The 19,871-nt window shown below is 45.2% G+C and overlaps 1 long non-coding RNA gene across 1 annotated transcript; it reads right to left on the reverse strand.

Annotated features, from left to right (window-relative positions):
• Positions 1-13,564: 13,564 nt before the first annotated feature.
• Positions 13,565-17,521, reverse strand: LOC134475049 (uncharacterized). Its single transcript, XR_010046013.1, has 2 exons — positions 17,133-17,521; positions 13,565-14,523 (listed from the first exon to the last, which is right to left on the reverse strand). It is a non-coding gene; the product is annotated as an uncharacterized LOC134475049 (long non-coding RNA).
• Between the last annotated feature and the right edge of the window lie 2,350 nt (positions 17,522-19,871).

The raw sequence follows: 19,871 nt of genomic DNA on the forward strand, positions 1-19,871 counted from the left end.
GTTGTTGAAGCCCTGCTGCCAAAGCTCCTGCTTGCAGGCCTGAGGTCCACTGTCTCACTCAGGGGAACTCTATACAAGAATATCAACATGTTACAGAGCCTACCTTGACTGAATGTCTTCCATCCAAGTTAGATCTCAACTGCCACATGTGGATTCACCACAGCTGTGGAGCAGGACAGGTGTTTACAGGCAGCAGGTCCTAAGGTGGGGACACTGGAGGCAGGTAAGTGTACAAAGCCTGAAATAAGAGGCCTGGCCCTAGCCTGCCCCAGTGTCCTCCAGGAGTAACTGCACCCTGCAACAATGTGCTTTAAAAGACTAAATAACTTAACAGATTACTCACAAAAATATATACTGTAGGGATAGTTTGAGGATTCAAAAGTAAATTGCTACATCCCTAAGAAAAATGTGACATGAGCCTTAATCAGTACATGATCTTTTTTGGTGTCCCTGACCCACACCCTCAGGAGTAAACACACCATTTGACATAGCATTAACAAACACAGGCAGTGCATCAACAATCATAACTGCTTAATAACAACAACAAACACCAGGATATGATAAATGCCCTGCTGATTTGTATGAAGTGTATAGTAAAGAATAAATAATGGATCTGGCCATGTTGGGACTTAGGCAGCTGAACAAGAAAACAATTCTCCTGCCTTCCTGGGAAGCACCCCTGGTGCAAGCCAGGAGAAGGACCAGTCAGTATTTCCCATGAGTCTACTGGTGCATGGACCGAGAAACATACATCCCACTTGCCCACCCTTCCTTAGCAATGAGAGGCAAAGTGCTGAGCATCTCTTGGGAAGATGACTGTGTGCATTACAGAAGATATGGGGGATTTCCATCTATCTTGTGTTTGAAAACAAATGTTGGCTTTAATCTTTTGTTTGTTTTGATTAATTGCTTTGCTCTATTCAATATCATCTTTTGAGAGTTTTTTAAATATTCTGTGGTTAGTTGGATTTCACTATAACTAATTGAATGGAAATCTATTGTGAAGATAATGAGTTATACTGTGGTACCTATTACTGTTATCATGGAACCCTGCTGTGAAGTTCTATACCAATTTCACTGTATTGTCTCAAATTGCTTTGTTTTGTTTGCTCTTTGTATTTTACTACCTTCAAAAAAATTTTTGAAAAAGAATAAATACTAATCATTTTTCAACATCTTTCAAGTGAAGGGAATCACCACCAATTCCTTTCAGATGACAAATTCACCCTGATGACAAAGCCAGACCATAATGTATTTAAAAATGGTATTACTCTAATGGCCAATACTTTTAATGAACATACACAAAAATATTCACCTAAATCTCATCAGTTAAATTCACCAGCACATGCAAAAGTTAAGCACCCCAATGAACACTAGGTTCGCTCTCAGTCATGTTAGAATGGTTCCACTTGCACAAATCACTCAGTGTCTCTTGCCATATTGACAGCAAGAGGCACAAGAGAGACTTGGAAAAATGACTTTGAGAAATTCAAAAGTTCACCATCCCTTTATGATAAGAACCATTCACACACCATGTGTAGGAGGAACGAATGTCAGCACAGCAAAGAATACACATAACAAGCCCATCCCTGAAATCATGCTCAGAGTGCGACAAGCTGCAAGCTTTGCTTCTTGGATCAGGAAGGAGACCAGGCTTTGGACTTTTTCAACACACTACTTGAAGTCCTAGTCCTAGAATTTAGTCAACAATAAGAACTCAAAGGTTTACAAAATCAGAAAGGAAGAATTAAGAGTTGTCTCTGTTTCCTGAGGACACAACCATTCATGTAAGAAACTTAAAACTCAACTGAAAAACTTTATAATAAATTCACAAATAACTTCAGTTGCAGGGTACAGAATGCACATGTCATAATCAATTCATATCTGTGTGCTTCAAATAAACTGCAGCTCCAAATACAAGTAACACAATTCATTTCAGAATTCATCAAAAAGAATTAATGCTTATGTAAAATTTAAACCAAATTCACCTGTGTCGATGTCGCTTCTGGCCGGCAGGAAGGACACACGACAAAGTCTGGTAGTGGACAACCTTTTCTTTTTATTTTCCTTCTCCGTACAGCCTGCCCTGGGTTCTCCCAGCTGAAGCCTCCTTTGGTCCGCTCCCCGCGGCTCCCTTTGGGCTTCACTCCGAAGCCTCTATCGGTCCGCTCTCCGTGGCTCCTTTTGGGCTTCCACTTCTGGGCTTCTACCTGGCTTCTACTTCCGCCCAGGGGTGGCACCAGTATATATACGGGTACAGTGTCCAATCATGTTAAAGTAAGCAAGGCAAGCTGATTGGCTAACATCATCAGTTGCCAGGCAGACTATATTGTTGAGCGGGTTGTTTACGCGGTAAGCAGGAAACTAACATATTCGATGGGAGGGGTAATCTACCTCAGGCTTTGCTCTTTACCACAGGCCGCACGTCCGCCAAGTAAGGCGAACTATCACAGACGCGGCTCCCAACATCTCCCCCTATTTTATTTTTTATGAATGTGCGCATCGTAGCCCTTCCTGGACTGGGTGCAGAGGCTTATGCCCTATGCGTAGGCCCACCGTAGGTCCTTGGCTTAGACCCTGGTCGGCCGTGCCATGGTCTGCCAAGGCCCTGAGGCCCTCGTCCTTTTTCTAGGGCCAGGCACAAACTGGACGGAACCTGGATGCACACAAGCTTGCACTCATTTCCTCTCCGTAAAGAAATCCCCTCGGAAAGAAATTTAGACCTGGGCAGCATCTAACAGTCCAGCGGCTTACGTGCAGGATGGGGTAGGGCCTGGCTTAGGTCGAGTCGTGCTGGGGAGGCACGCTCTTACCCGTCATTGACTCACCTACCCTGCTGTGTATTGTCACCTTATGGAGGAGAATGAGGGATGCCCGCCATATCTAGACTCGGTCGTGGGCCAATCGAGCAAGCCATGCATATGCCTGAGGATCTTCTTGTCCATTTCGGGCTACCGCTATTTCTATTCATCTTGTTGGTTGGTCTGTGATGGATCTCCGGTAGGGCAGGTCTGATCTTCAGTCAAGGGCTTTGTTGCCCGTGTCAGTCTCTCCGGTATCCACAGTGGTTCTCGTCCCGGTTCCTGTGGGGAAACACAAACCGCGCCTCGGTTCCAGCTGACCACTGGATCCGGGCCCATCCATTGTCCTGTCAGGACATCTTTCCACTTCACCCACCCTTTATGGTTGGGGGAAGGGTTGCAGTGCTCCACGGCTGGGGAGCGATTATCATTATTTAAATTTAAAAAATTGTGTGTGAATAGTGCCATGGATAATCGTGCCTTTGGGGCCAGGCCTTGGCCTACTCCCCCTTTTTGTTTTTGTAAAATTTCTTTGAGGCTTCTATGAGCCCTCTCAATGATTCCTTGACCTTGGGGATTGTATGGGATACCATGTTTTAATTGAACCTCCATCATTTTGCAGAACTCATTGAAAGCTTTGCCTATATAGGCTGGTCTATTATCAGTTTTTAATATTTTTGGTTTGCCCCATGCGGCCCAAGCTGCCAGGCAATGATTGATCACATTAGACACTTTTTCACCTGTTTCTGCTGTTGCAAATATGACGCGAGAACAGGTGTCTGTGGAAACATGAACATATTTAAGAGTCCCAAACTCCTGTATATGTGTGATGTCCATCTGCCAAACATCACCAGGGATCAAACCTCGAGGGTTTACTCCCATCAGTATGGCAGGTTTGTATGTGGCACAGGAGTCACATAGTCGCACGATATCTCGTGCATCTGCTCTAGAAACATGGAAATGGTTTGCTAGTGTCCTGGCATTGACATGAAACTTATCATGGAAGGCACGGGCTCGCTCGATTGGTGTTAGTAAGGTAAAAATCCATAACGGGCGAGTGGCAGTGTCAGCAGCCGCATTCCCCTGTGCCATAGGCCCTGGCAGGGATGTATGTGCTCTTATGTGGGTGGTGAAGACCTTATGGTGCCTGTTCTGAAGCAATGTCTGGATAGACAGGAACAGCCCAGCCACTGTGGAAGTGGATCTAATTAAACCGGCAGTCTCAAGCACTTGCATAGCATTGACCACATACCTAGAATCGGAGACAATGTTAATGGCTTCTGAGAACCGTTCAAGAATCATTTTAACGATCTGCAGTTCCACCACCTGAGGCTGATATGGTTCAAATTGTATGGTAACCGGGGGCTTGCCTAGGATCACATAGGCGCCTATCCCCGTCTTGGAGCCGTCTGTATATATTGTAGTTGCTGGGACTAATGGCTCAGAGGCAGTAACCTTTGGAAAAATTATAGGGTGCTGAGTGACAAATGACAAGATAATGTGTCCTAATCTAAGTTGTGTACTGACTATTTCTGACAAGGCTAATAGCTTCTCCTTAGGCAGGGGCCACTGAGGTACCCAAACTGGATCATTTGATTTCCAGGTGATTTTGATCGAAGTGGGTAGGAGAGCTTCTTCAGCGGCCCCTAAGAAAAACCCAATCCTTGCCTACCTTTTTTGTTCTCTACTGGTATTGGGGATGTCCGACCCTGCAGGGCATTGCCCAAGCCTTTGCCGGGGGTATATCCCTGGTTCCTGAGTATATCCTTAGCCTGGGGGGAGCAGTTTGACGTAAGCGTGACATCCATCTGAGTGAGGATGTCCCTTCCCCATAGAGACACTGGCAACTGCAACACAAACGGTTGGAAATGGCCCTGATGACCCTCCTCATCACACCAGAGTAGGGTTGAAGCACTAACCTGAGGAGCTGACACCATCCCCAGGCCCTGCAGCGTGTTATCTGCAGTGTTGGTGGGCCAGTTGGAAGGCCAATCCTTTCTGGAGATAATGGAATGGTCAGCTCCTGTGTCTAGGAGCCCTGTTATATTCTTGCCATTGACCTTAAGTGAGAGCATGGGCCTTTTACCAAGTGTCATATGGAGTCCCTCAAAGACTTCCCCTGAGGAACCGAAACCTTGACTTTCTCTAATTTTCTGCTTTGAGGGAAATCTCTTGTGGAGACTGGGGAGCAGCAAGAGCTGCGCTATCTTGTCTCCTTTATTGATTACCATAGTACCCACAAGAGATTGAACCATAATTTTAATATGTCCTGTATAGTCTGAGTCTATGACCCCCGGGACTACTGTGAGACCCTGAAGGGCCGTGGAGGATCTCCCGATCACCAGACCCACGGAATTTTCGGGTAACGGTCCCTTAAAAGTGGTTTCAACCACTTGAACACCCATATCAGGCACTAATATAAGTCCTGAGGCGACACTGAGGTCCACACCTGCTGACCCAGGGGTGGCCCTTGTTGAAGGCTGCCACCCTGAGCTGTCCTGTCTCTGGGGCGGGGGCCCGCCTGTGAAGGGGGCCCCCTCTGGCCGTTTTTTGGCTCTCTAGCATCTTGTCCACAAATACGGTTGCCCTGAGCATCAAAGACCGACCTACACTCCTCAGCTTTGTGTGATCCCTTCTTGCATCGCCCACAAACATATGGCTCTTCATTCCTAGGACGAGGCCTAGCATCTGCATTGTTTGGGCAGTGACGTTTAATGTGTCCTGGCTCCCCGCAGGCAAAACACCCTTTAGCCTTACATTCCCCTCCTGACCCGCGAGGTCCCCTCTGCTGTACAGCCGCGGCCAGGAGAGCAGCCACTCCCGAGTTGGAGAGCGGCCCCCCTATCTCTCTGCATATCCTAATCCAGGCGTTGAGGTCCTTGTTCTTATGAGGAGCTATTGCTGCCTTGCACTCCTTTGTACATTGCTCGAAAATCAGCTGCCTTACCAGCGGTCGAGCCACTCCCGGATCAGAAAATATCTTATCGGCAGCATCTTGCATTCGGGCCACAAAGTCAACAAATGGCTCTGTGGTACCCTGAATTATTTTTGAAAGACACAAGGAGGCTGTTCCGGCACCACTTACTTGCTTCCAGGCGCGGAGCCCTATGGCATTGATTTGTTCATAGACAGCGCCGGGGAACTGAGTCTGATCATCAGCGTGCCGACCTTCTCCCATAAGCATTTCTTTGTTCCACCCCCGGTTTCCCCGATTGGCGTTTCTCTCAGCCTGCTCTGCAGAGAACTCTGCATACCAGGCTCGCCAATCCAGGTAACTACCCGAGGGCAGACACGCCTTTGCCAGCTGAATCCAGTCCGCGGGGGTGAGGGGCCCAGAAGACAGATTCTCCAGCATGGCAATGGTGTAAGGCGCAGTCGGCCCAAAGGTTGTCACTGCATTTTTAAGTTCTCTAATCTGCTTTATCTCAAAAGGCTCCCATACATTGCGTCCCTGGCCCATAGCCACTTGTACAGGAAATATCCCGTAGGGGTCACTATCTATCCCAGGTGGATGTACCTCATGAGACAAGCGTCCCCCCTGCCAAAGCCGCCTGTAAAAATACCGATCCGCCGGCGGCGGAATATAAGACGGCGGCCGTGATTGGGCAGAAAATGGGGGCCCGTGCATCACTTCCTGTTCTGGCGAAAGGGGAGGGAGCTCCCGGGCGGCCGCCTCGTGGCGAGGGACCGCCTCCGGAAACGGCCCCCGAGGTGGGGCGGAAGGCTTCGCCTCCCTCTCGCGCCGGGGAGCGCTCAGGAGCTCTCTACTCCTCCGCAGACCAGGTTGAGCAGAGCGCAATTCGCGGCGCAACGCTGGAAAAGAACCCTGCGACTCCTTATTGAGCGACTTAGGCTCCTGACAGCTGGTCTCTTTGGCCCCCTTGCCATTTAACTTTCCCTCGTCCTCGGAGTCAGACGACTCCGAGGCTAGAGCCCCGTCCTCCTCCTTAGCATCCTTGTTCCCCTTGACGGACCCCTCTCCGGAGCTCCCTGACTGGGCCTGCTCAGATACCCTGCGTACTTTTGTAAGCTCTTGAGAGCTTTCTCCGCAACCACCCTCGCTCTTAGTGTTGCTACCTAGCATGTTTCCCATTTTTTAATATGTTACTCACCGCGTGAGGCCCAAGGAATCCGCCACTTACGCGTGAGCCTGAGGGGAGTCTAAAAGCCCTGTAGGTGCGCGCCACCCAGAGCCCAGGCTTATCCCCAACTCACCTGTCTCGCAGCTCTGTACTGGAGCGTTGTCCACTTCCACGTCTCGGGGGTGATCAGTCCCCGTGCGGGCCACCAAATGTCGATGTCGCTTCTGGCCGGCAGGAAGGACACACGACAAAGTCTGGTAGTGGACAACCTTTTCTTTTTATTTTCCTTCTCCATACAGCCTGCCCTGGGTTCTCCCAGCTGAAGCCTCCTTTGGTCCGCTCCCCGCGGCTCCCTTTGGGCTTCACTCCGAAGCCTCTATCGGTCCGCTCTCCGTGGCTCCTTTTGGGCTTCCACTTCCGGGCTTCTACCTGGCTTCTACTTCCGCCCAGGGGTGGCACCGGTATATATACGGGTACAGTGTCCAATCATGTTAAAGTAAGCAAGGCAAGCTGATTGGCTAACATCATCAGTTGCCAGGCAGACTATATTGTTGAGCGGGTTGTTTACGCGGTAAGCAGGAAACTAACATATTCGATGGGAGGGGTAATCTACCTCAGGCTTTGCTCTTTACCACAGGCCGCACGTCCGCCAAGTAAGGCGAACTATCACAGACGCGGCTCCCAACAACCTGTTCTTGGAAAATTGTAGAAACTGAAGCAATGAGTGAAGTGGCACTAAGAGAAGAAAAGACAGACTGTGATGGTGGATGAGAAGAACTCATGTTGTTATAATGTACATGCTGCCCAGAGCAACAAGTTATTTAAATGCCATTCCTGTCAAAATATCAGTGCCATTTTCTTAGAAATATAAAAAAACAATACAAAAATTCACAGGAAAGGACAAAGAGTCATCCTATAGCCATAGAAAGAACATTAAAGATAGAGACAACAAAATACATAGTTTTCTGGTATATAATAAAGTGACAGCAGTCAAAAGGGTCCTATACTGCAAGAACTGGACCACAGATTAAAACGGCCAGCTCAGTAGAGACTAACTCACACACTCACCAGGAATTTTGTTTTGTTTCTCCTATTTCCTTTCCTTTCCTTTCCTTTCCTTTCCTTTCCTTTCCTTTCCTTTCCTTTCCTTTCCTTCCCTTCCCTTCACTTCCCTCCCCTTCCCTCTTCCCCTTCCCCTTCCCTTCTCCTCCCCTCCCCTCCTATACCCTTTCCATTCTCCTCCTCTTTCCTTTACTTCCCTTTCATTTAGTTTTCTTCCTTTTTCTTTTTCTTTTTTTGGTCAAGGTCTTCCTCTGTAGCTCTGGCCTGAAGTGAACTCAGAGTGTGTTACAGGCTTGTCTGGAACTCCCAGGAATCCTGCTACTCAGCCTCCTGAGGGCAGGCATTGCAAGCATTTTCACCATTCCTTGCTCAGACAATGAGTTTTTAACAACACTATGATGAAACCAGGTATGGTGGTGTGGCTTGTAATGCCAACAGTCTGGAAGGCTGAGGCAGAAACATCACAAATTTAAGGACAGCCTCAGAAATATAGCCACTTTTCCAGAACCTGGATGAAAATTAAAAGAATTTTATATGTGAAAGGTCATGGAGCTAAGTACATACCTCAGTATTCAATGAGCTGAATGTGAAACCAAAAACCTTGGAAATTTTGACGGTAAAAAAAATAATATTTTACACTGGCCTGGCCTTGTGGAGGGCAGTGTACCCCAAGAAGCATTAAGTTTCACAATTTTATTGTAGCTTGACTTCAAACAATCATCAAAATCCACGAGGGATTAAAAAAAAAAAAACAATGTGCTTCAAGACACCAAGCTTCAGTCCCAGTGCAGAAGGCATTTGCAGTGATATTCTGAAGTGCAAGATGAACACATTTACAAACAGAGAGCCTACCAACAGTGTTAATGGGATTTTCAATCCTACTTACTGTGATAGAAACTGCCAGTTAGAAAGCTTAACTAGATAGCTTAACTGGATCCATTCTTTCTGCGAAGTGTCTAAAGATCAAAACCAAATATTTAATTCTATGAATGCACAAAATTACTAAAGATTACCAACTCAAGGTAATGTACACCTTCAATCCTAGCACTCTGGAAATGGTAGGGAGATTGAATAAGGAAAGGTTTAAGCCTGGCCTGGGAAACTCACAATCTTAGTGAGATCATGCTTTAAAATTTGTAAAAGCAAATATTTTACAAATATATGAAAATATAGATCAATAAATCCAAGAAATTATTGTGCACAGTACATTAGCCAATGTTATTCTCTCATTATTCTTCCATATGTTATCCATTTATAGACTTAACAATAGCATCATTTATGTGGTCCTTATTAATATGTACTTGAGTTACATTTAAATAAGACAAGAAAGTCTTGTAAAAAAACAGTAATCCTTTGCTCAAATCCTACTTCCATATATAAATTTAGTACAAAAATAAAAAACCCATCAATTGCTCTTTATACTAAGCTCTCCAAATCCTAAGAGTGTATATTCAGTAGCATATCTACATTCATCTCAGTTAAAAGGTCAAAAAAAATTGAAACATTTCAACTTCTTGGCGGCAATCAATGTCTACCTCATGGTAAACCTAATGCTCGGTGTGCTAACTAAAGTACATATGTAAGAAAAATTAACAAAGATTTGATTTGTCTATTTATGGATGATTTTGTCTCTTTTTAAACCTTTTTTAATGTAATTTTTATTTTGATTTATTTATTTATTTTTGAGACAGGGTTTTGCTATGAAGCGTAGGCTTTCATTGAACTCACATTGTAGCCCAGGAACACCTCAACTCACAGCAATCTTGCTGCCTCAGCCTTGTAACTTCTGGCATTAGAGATGTTTACTACCAAACCTGGCTCTTGTTTCCTTTTTAAATTTCTTCCAAAATTAAATTACCCAGGATTATGTGATATTCTTGTAGTTTATCAGGTGAGTTATTCAAAATGAATGAGAAAGTACCGAAAATACACTGAAGGAGACTCAAAATCCTCACCAACACAAAACATAGTGTAACATAACATAACATAACATAACATAACATAACATAACATAGCATATAAAACACAAAAAAGCAAAGCAAAACAAAATAAGAAAACAGGGATGGGGGTTTAATTCAGCTGTCAGTATAAGTGCCCACTTGGCAAACTAGAGGTCATAAGTTCAATCGCCAGTACCAAAAAGAAAACAACAATGTAACTCTGATTTTAAAATTGCTTCCAAGGGTACCTTAGCAGTTTGTAAGTTAACCATACACAAGACATATAATCTGGCAATTTCACATCTAAGTCCTTTTTTTTTTTTGAAATAAAAGTCTATGTCCAATCAAGACTATGTAAAAGAATGGCTGTGGCAGCTGGCTTTGCAGGGCCAACCCAGAAACAGAACAAATGGGATCAGAAGATGGGTGACAGATGCATGAGCAAGTTACAGTTGGTGGGTTCAGCCCCATGAGAGTGCGTGGTGGCTCCACCACCAATAAGAAGCAGTATGTGGAGAGCCCAGCACAGAGACACTGCTTGAAGGAGACCAACCAAAAGCATCAACAGTGAACAGGCTCAGTGCCATCACCTCTGGGAAACACAAACTACCCAGCAGGGACACAAAGCACATGGTCTGCTTGGGATGGGAGGACAGGAAGTGATAGCAGTGGCTATGAGACAAGTTCCACAGGATGGATGCCCATGTGTCCTTCATCAGCATGGATGATGATGTCCACAGCCTTTCAAAGCCTCCCCTTGCCCTCACCACATGCTGTCCCTCCTCACAGGAGGTCAGAGTACAGAGTACTACCGTGTGAGGCTGAGGTAAACATCTACAAATGAATAAGTGATCATTCATAGGCATGTGAGAGTAAATTTTGCAATGAATTCTCCTCCCCTGGACACATGGGTGTTATAACATGAAACATTTCATATCCTTCAAGGAAAATTATTATGGGCATTTTGGGAACATCTCCATACTCCTTAATGAAATCAACATGAAACTAACATAAGCCCAGAAAAGACAGTCAAAACAAAATTTGAGAAATCTCTAAGTGAAGATTCTGTGCACCTCATCCTCAAGGGAAAGGATCTTCTGGATGGAAAAAATGTGTATGGCACCCTGCCTGCCATATCTGAAGCATCTGCGTGTTTGTTGCATTAAAATCTTCAAATTTTAGCAAAGTCTAAACACACACACACATTTTTGTACTTTTTGAACTTGCTGTTTCTAAGGAGGAGACAGATTAGCTCACAATAAAAATGGAGGCATCAGAGCGGGTGGCTCAACTGTGGACCCCAGCACATGACCTCACTCCACTGATGACAAGTTCAAATGGAGCTCTGAAGCCTCTGTTCACCAGGTACCATGGTCTGGTGACAGCTGGCCTCCATAGATGTCTGGCTTGAGAGAGTGAACAGGGAACACTGTGCTGCTTTCCCAGGGCTCGTGGCCCTAGCATCAGGACCCCATGTCAGGGAACCAAGTGGGAACGTATGAAAGGATGGTTCACTTGGCCCAGATGCTTCAGGAAGCTCACCTGGAAACACCTAACTATCATGGGCAGCTCAGGCCAGGACTCATTGGTTCCAGGCCAGAGTTGCCCAGTGACAAGAGGAAGCCCACAACAGGTATTCCTAGGCTCAACCACCAGCCACTCAAGACACTGATCCAGGACAAGTTCAGATACTGGGAAGGAAATTTCTTACCTGAGCAGCCCTGTGGGACTTGGCCACCTGTGTATTCAGGTCCTGGCCATGTGCAAGCACCTCAGCCTTGGTTTACAACACTGAACTGTAGGGTGCTGAGTGGATCCAGCGTGAACTGTCACTGAGAATGAAATGGGGGCTCCATGGAAAGGGATTAGCTATGGCCTTGGTCCCATGAAGTCCTGCTACAGAGACTGTGCTGATTCCCAAGAATGACCTTTCACCCCTCTTCACTGACCCACACTTGGGGAAAACTGTTCTTTTCATTGGAAAGGAGAATAGAGAGTTATTCTATGGGGTTTGGGGTGTGCCCAGGGCAGGAATTCTTGGGGATGGCAAAGTGTCTATGGCCCACAGGTATCATTGGAATGTGTTTGGGTGTCATCAGACCACAAATACACATGAAGACACCGTGTGTGAAGACACTGTTCTGAGTATTGTCCATGATCCTGTAAGCAGAACAGGTACAACCACTGCCCTTTTGAGTTTTGCTGTTCTTTGGAGGCCACAGAGTCAGCCCTGGCAGCAGAACAGATATTGTTCACCTCAAGGAAATTTTTCTGTCACCCAGGCCTCCCTAGATGTGGGTATAGACCATGCAGGAGGAGTTCTACAGAGGCAGAGAGAACTGGGCAACAGATCTTTGCCTGTCCTAGACACTGTAGAAAGCCATGATAGACATCAATGACCCCTCACTCTCAGATATTCATGAAGCACCAGCTCTGAGCCCTTGAGTGCAAAGACATGGCAGATATCAGTCTGTGTCTTTGTTGAGCTGACCTGCAGTGGGGAAGGGCAGGGAGACACTGTGTCAGGCCTCCCTGAAGTGGACACTCCCTGAAGGGAGTGGTGTCATACCTGTAAGCAAGGACTGCTTCCCACACAGCATTCTGTCACCCTCTCAGGGATCCCAAGGTCCACACTGCCACACTGTACTTGGGAGAGGGTGGTAGCAGACACTGCACTTGCTGGGCTAGTGACCCATGTGCCCCTCTCTAAGGTAATCTGTGTAGGTAGTGTGAGAAGAGAGGCCAGACCTCTCACTCTCCTGCCTCCCTGTCTGCCCCAGGTCCATATCTCCTGTACTTGACTCCTCACTGGGCCTGAATTCCAAGGTGGATCACCAGCTCACGCTTCTCATGGACCATCTGGAGTCTCCTAAGGCCATGCAGCCTAAGACAAAATTTAAGGAGCCCTGGGATGTGGGTTGTGGCCTTGAGGGGAGGGAATGTGCTAGGGAACTCAGCAATGTGCCCAGTTGATGGGAGGCCCAGGAATATGATCCCCTCGACAGTCAGTGTAGGGATGCAGTTTGGGAGGCTTTATTGGGGGTTTGTTCATGCACACAGCTGACTCTGACAGGTAGTGTGAAGATCTGACCCTGAGAAGTCCCTGGAAGGTCAGTGATGTTTTCTCCTCCTGCAACTGCAGAGGCAATTCCAGTGCATGCTGAAATTGCAACTGCAGAACTCACCAGTTCTGGCCCCACAGCAAGAGCTGGCACATGTTTCCAATTCTCCACCTGCTGCAGAGCTGAACCTCCTGGGGAATCACCCACACTTGCAGGAATCACCTCTTGAGCTTTTCCTGAGAGTAGATCTTGACCCACACCTGCCATTCCTCTCTTGTCTAGATTTACTTATTATTCTATGTACTGCTACTCTTATTTTCCAGAGATATGCCAGTAATAGAATCATTATAAATAAAATTTAAGACTTTAGTCTTGTTTCAGTTGACAAGTTTGGTAGAATTAAGTGCATTCTCCATATTGTGAAACCTTCACCAGTGTTCTCTTCCAGAATATTTTCATCAACTTGCTATGTAAATTTATTTTCTTTTCTTTTCCTTCCTACTAGATCCTGGCTGATCCATCCTGCAGATCAATCTGTGGAGATCTCCTGGAGGGTGACTGGGGATTAAATAAAAGACATGGGGGAGACAAAGAGAGATGAAAGCAAGTTGAAATAATCCGATCAAGCCTCTGTTTATTCTGGAAGTGATTACATCTTTTATAGGCCAAGGGCAGGAAGTGGGACAGGAAGAGGTTAAGGGGTGAATACAACAGGGTCACCATCACATCCAGATACATGACATAAGCAGGAGAGGATTATGGTTAATGTAGGCAGACGCAGTTCCCATAGGAGAGAGAGCCAGGGAGGCAGCAATGAGCTGTCACTCGGCTCCCTACATCTCCTCCCTTTTTATATTATTTAATCAAGAGTATGGCAGGCCCTGTTGGACAGTGTATGTCTTAGGTCAAGGACCTCATTGCATGAACCCAAACAGGCCTTACCAGTCATGGGCTTGCAGAACAGCAGTTGGTCCTGTGCCTGTCTTAGGTGGCCGTTGGAATTTACATGCATGTCCTAGTTGCCCATCACTGACTGCCTGTCCATTGCCCCAGGGCAGTTAGGCTGCATCATCATATGGGCCACTCGTGGGAATTCCATCCCAGTAGATTTATTGATCTTCCATCTCCAGCTGATGATAGTGTACCTGAATGGGCTTTGCCATAAACGCATCTATCTGGTTATTAATGAACATCATAATCCTCTGAAAAATACAAGGACTCACAGAAAGGAGAAGCAATAGGGCAGCTAGGGGACCCAAAAGGGGCACTAGATAAGGGAAAAACTCTCCCCCCACACACATATCGAGGAGAAGGGGTTGACAGCCATTTGTTCTTGTCTCTGTATGAAGTCATTCTCCTATGTCTTAGAGCATGCTTTGCATAACACTGGACACAGTCTATTTGGCTGCTGTATGTTCCTCCAGACCAAGAAGAGCCTCTTCCACAGTCATGTGGTTCTATGCATGGCTGTCAGCACTTGTAGTCTGTTTGGCAGGGGTTGAAATCCACCATAGGTGTGGTACAGCTCAAGAAGAAGGCTGACTAGGCAGCATAAGGCTCCGGGGAGTTGTGTAACCTGTAAGAGAACACAGGGGATTGTGCCTCAGGAAATGACATTATTCCTGGGCGTTGCATGGGGTCTTTGAAGAACTGTCTACTTATTTTACGAGGCATTCAGGTAGCCATCTAGCTTCTCTATCTTGTTGAGAGTAAACACACACTGAACTGCATCTCCATATGAGAATGGGATCAGGACCATGCCCTGAATTAGTTAGGGGGTCTCTCTATAGTGCAGAAGCAAATTGCTTTTGTGTTTCAGTATGCCAAAAATGCATGGCTGCTGACTGTCCAGAAGCATCCAAATTTTTAAAAATTAATGATGAATAAGGCATGAGATAGAATATTTTTAGGTGTCCTCCTTGTGGAGTACCATTTCTCCTTTTTTATTTTATCAATAGTGAATTTTAGGGAGAGATGTGCCCTTTTAACTATGTCTTGACCTTGAGGGTTATAAGGTATGCCTTTTATATGATCAATATTAAGATGTTGACAGAAATGAGCAAAGGCAGAACTAGCATAGTCTGGACCATTATCTTTAATTGTTGTGGGCATCTCACAACTGATTAGGTAGTTAATATATGGCTAATAACTTTTGGTAGCTTTGCCAGTCTGGGGAGAGGTATAAATGAAACCATTAAAAATATATATAGTTACATGAACATTTTTAAGATTGCCAAACTCAGGAAAGTGGGTGACATCCATTTGCCATACTGCATTGAGGATTGTCCTCTAGGATTAACCTCAAAGTGTGGAATTGGGAGGTGCATTGCACAAGAAAGGCAATTTTTTATTATCTGTCTGGCTTGTTTTCTAGTGATCTTAATACAGAATTACAGAAAAATAAATGGTAAGAAATCAACAGTTAATAAGTTACATATTGTCATCTTAGAAATAGCTGTTTAGGTTACAAAACCAAAGCATGTAAAGTGACATTCAAACAGTGACACTGCCAACAGTTCTGCTCAATGATCCTACAAAAACACAGTAAGGTGGTTATTAGTCCTATACACTTGTTCCTCATCCCAAAGAGGGCAATACCAAACATATCAAAACAGAACAAAACAGTTTTTAAAAAAAAGATTTAAAGAAATACAGATTTCAAAGCAAGTCTACTGGAGATCTTTACTGTTTACTTAATTGTCTCTAGTTTCCTCCAAACAGTTGTGTCCATCTTTAAGCACATTAAATACACACTGCATATTATAGAACTAATCAAATCATTACAGGATGATGAAGGCTCCTTAGGTTTTTAAGATCTGACATTAGAGAAGACAATAATAACTACCATAGTGTGTCTCATTTTTTTAGCAGTTGTCCCCATCCTTACATATGCTGAAATTAAACTTAAGAGACAAGACCAATATCACTCTGATCAGTTAAATGAGTCAAAGTAATTGACATTGGAATCTCCACCTCTGGAGTCTTTTTTGTAAAATGACCAGTCTCTCTACAGGCAGAACAGTCCTGTTCATGCTTCTGAGACAAGAATTGTCCAACTGCAAACCCCTGCAAGGCAGCAGTCACAGCAAAGGTGTATATATTCTGTCAGGCCTGTTCTATTTTTATGAGGTCTGATAGCGGCCAAGCAGATGGTGCCGGCACCTTTAAAAGCCAGCTGTTCAACAAAATCAGTGCCTGCATCAGCGTGGCCAAAGGTTCCACTAGCAGCAGCAATCAAACTATCAAACTCTGAAAAGGTTTTATCTGGGCCTTGCTTAATGCTAGTGAGAGAGAAGCTTATATTATCTTTTGTAGGCAGCTTTCTCCATGATCAAGTAGCTGCTGTTTCAATTTGAGTGAAAAGTGTTGGATTAAGCTCTTTTTTAGCTTCTCTGCACACATAGGTATCTTTTACTATTAACATATTAAGGTCGAACCCATTGCTGGCTTGTGTATTGCACCTAGCAGTTTCTTTGCAATTTTTTGTATATTCTGATTTTAAAAAAGATGATCGCCACCCAATAAAGTCACTCGGGCCAATCTTTGCCAATCTGTAGGTGTGAGCCAGCCATCAGCCAGAGAATTTAAAAAGCAAGAATGAAAGCAGCTGTAAGGCCATATTGGGCAACCGCTGTCTTTATTTTTTTTTAAAGCAGCCACTGTGAATGGCGTATGAGTCTTTTGGCTGTATGGCGCCATCTTGGGGAGGTACCTTTGTTTCCATCACCGGAAACGCAATTTTGGGGAGGGACCCATGCTGATGTGGTGAAAGTGAAGCAAGTGCCATTTTAAGAGCACCATGAGGCTTGCCGGAGGCAGGCACTATCGAAGGAGCACTATAAGGCCTTGTGCAACTGTCTCCTCAATCTGAGGATCTGCATGCCTCTGGGCAAGCAGCTCAGAGATTAAATTCTAATATGCAAAGGTGGTCACAACAACTTTTTCTGGACCGAAAACTCTATAATAATCTTTTAAAGCATCTCTTACTCTATTCCACCTCTTGGTATCTATAGAACCTTCTAGGGCAAACCTTATGGATAAATTGAAAATACCACAATAATTCTTTTGTTCTAACCCTTATCCCTCTTGTCTTTCATGCCTTTATAAGGCCTCCCACGAACACTTTGTGTTCGTTCAATGCTTGACCTATGTCCAGGAAAGGGAAGGGGGTCGCCGTTCACTCACCGTGACTCGGGCAGAACGCTGGGTAGTCATCTGCACAGGCCTCAGTATTTGATTTAATGTCTTGTTGCTTTAAGCTTTAATCCTTGATTCATTTTGCTCACTCCTCAGCCAAGGTCTCTGGTTCAATTTGGTTTCACTTTCAGTTTAAGCTGGCTATCTCGAAAGGCTCCCTTGTTAACTCCTCCGTGCCAGGAGCTCCCATGCTGAGTGCCACTTGATCCAGCCTGCAGATCAATCCATGGAGAACTCCTGGAGGGTGACTGGGGATTAAATAAAAGACATGGGGGAGACAAAGAGAGATGAAAGCAAGTCGAAATAATCCAATCAAGCCTCCATTTACTCCAGAAGTGATTACATCTTTTATAGGCCAAGGACGGGAGGTGGGATAGGAAGAGGTTAAGGGGTGAATTCAACAGGGTCACCATGACATCCAGATACATGACATAAGCAGGAAAGGATTATGGTTAATGTAGGCAGACGCAGTGCCCATAGGAGAGAGAGGCAGGGAGGCAGCAATGGGCTGTCACTCAGCTCCCTACACCTGGCCACCACTCATCCTATGTCCTTGTAATTTACCTGTCCTGCGTTTTCCATATCACTGCAATTATGTTTCTTCTCGGCCATAGTGTGTTGGAAGTAACTGTTTAATCTCACCTTGTCTTAGAAGGGAAAATCCAGACAGATTGCATCAATTTCTCATTCATGTATTCATGGACTCTTGGCGGGGCATAGCAAAGGTATTCAGGAATTTTTTGCAGTTCTTAGGTTTCTTTATTTTCTTAATTATGTTCCTAGCTTTATAGACACATACACCTCAAAACTGCTCTACATTTAATTACATATAGCTCATCTCATGTCTATTTCATATGAAGGAGACTAATACACTTTCTTTGTTAGATAGCTGCACCATGGGAGTGTCACACCCATGTTTATAATTTAGATATTTGTAATGATAAATTACTAATTTTAATTTATGAGTGCTTAACAGGAAAACAATCACAAAAGTAAAGTATTGTAGTTTTAATACAACCATTAAAATGTGAGGCACTCTGTCTTCCAAGTAATGTCTATGGCCTAGAATAGAAAGTGCAGTGTTGCAGGCAGGGTGTTCATTGACTTCCCCTGTTGTTTATTTCCATACATTGTTATGAATATGGTTGCCTATGTCCTCTTCTCTGGACAGAATAAATTTCCATAAAGTCTGGCTCAGCATGCCACCACCTATAAGTGACAGTTCTTTCTCAGTAGTTCAGTAAAAGAATTAGACACATGAACACAGGCTGATTAAGAATAATGAGGCCTTGTGTACATAATTAAAGAAACATAATGGCCATGGAGGCAAATAAATGGGAAAAATGAGCACTGGGAAACAGCAGTGGCATCAGGTCCCAGGTAGTAAAAACCAGCCCAGATCTCGAATCTACCAGGCTCATGCCCAGGCCGGGAAAATGGTGGGGGCCCAAGAGCTCTCCATGACTCCTCAGAGGCTGGGGGGAGAGGTCTTCAGTCACAGATCTGCTCTGCCTTGATATAAAACCCCTGAAGCCTTCACAGAGGCCAGCTGGTTGGTTGCTCCATGCTATAAATGCTCCAGGCTGAAGTTATTCCCCAAAGTCTTGTCTGTTCTGTTCTATCACTGGGTGGCTGGGCAGCAGGAGAATTTAGGTTGATCACTCATTGAGAGGCCACTGGGTTTCCCACAAAGAAATAGCTGAGGACTTGGGGTCCTCAGTGTGAGCTAAGGTGTAGCTCATGAGCTCGATGGATGTTATAAAAATTTCCCATTGTCTTTGAACCAAGTGGGCACATAAAGTGGCACAGGCTTAGGGCAAGGCATTGGTGACAGTGAGTGGTGAGTTCTAAGTCCATGACTTGCCCTGCCCAATGGGCTGCAGGTGACAATGGCAGTGTGAGGTAACTGGAAGATTACAGTCTTAGGAGGGTTGGTATAAAATTAGAGGCCCGTGTGGATGGGGACAGTGTCCAGGTGAAGAGAACCCCACGTGACCCTCTACTGCCTCATCCCCAAGCATGATAGAATCTCCGCAGCAAAGGACTATGTGTGTTATTCCACTCCCAATGGACATTTGGACAAAGCACTGCAGAATGTAGTGGAAGAGAAGACCCAGCGCTATATCCCAATAAAGCAAGGAAACACAGAGGCTGAGGTCACTGCATGGGATATCTGAACAGCCCCATTGAGCTGGGACTGATACCTGAAGCTGAGACATGTCAGCCCTAGTGCTGCACAGAGCTGAGTCTGTGTGGCAGAAGACAGAGGACCAACAATTTAGAGATTCAAAGTCAAAATTCTGTTTAATCCAGAAGGATTTGAGAAGCAAGAACAGAAGTCCTGGGAAGAATAAGGGAGGGGAGGAGTGGAGGAGGGACAGGAGTGGGGGCAGAATCTCAAATCTGCTATAGCACATCAGTGACCACTGATGAATGCGTGGCTGCAAACTTAGGCACAACAGGTAAACTCCAGTGCTCTCAGGTTCTATGGGTTAGGAATTCAGGAGGTGCTGCTAGGGGATCCACCATAGTTTCTCCTGATCAGGCTGCAGGTTCTGTGGAAGCTCAACTGCGGCAGAATCTGTTCTCAGGCTTTCTCTCTTGCTAACACTCAGGAACACAGTTAGGATGGGGTCTGATATCTCCTCTCTCTGTTACCCTTCTGCAAAGAGTCAGCCTCTCCTCAGGGAAGATGCAGAGATAGTCAGAGATTTAGAGAGGAAGGAT

The sequence above is a fragment of the Cavia porcellus genome, unplaced genomic scaffold (assembly GCF_034190915.1).
Source record: "Cavia porcellus strain 051 isolate PalLab524CR breed Dunkin Hartley unplaced genomic scaffold, mCavPor4.1 scaffold_50, whole genome shotgun sequence".
NCBI lineage: Eukaryota > Metazoa > Chordata > Mammalia > Rodentia > Caviidae > Cavia > Cavia porcellus.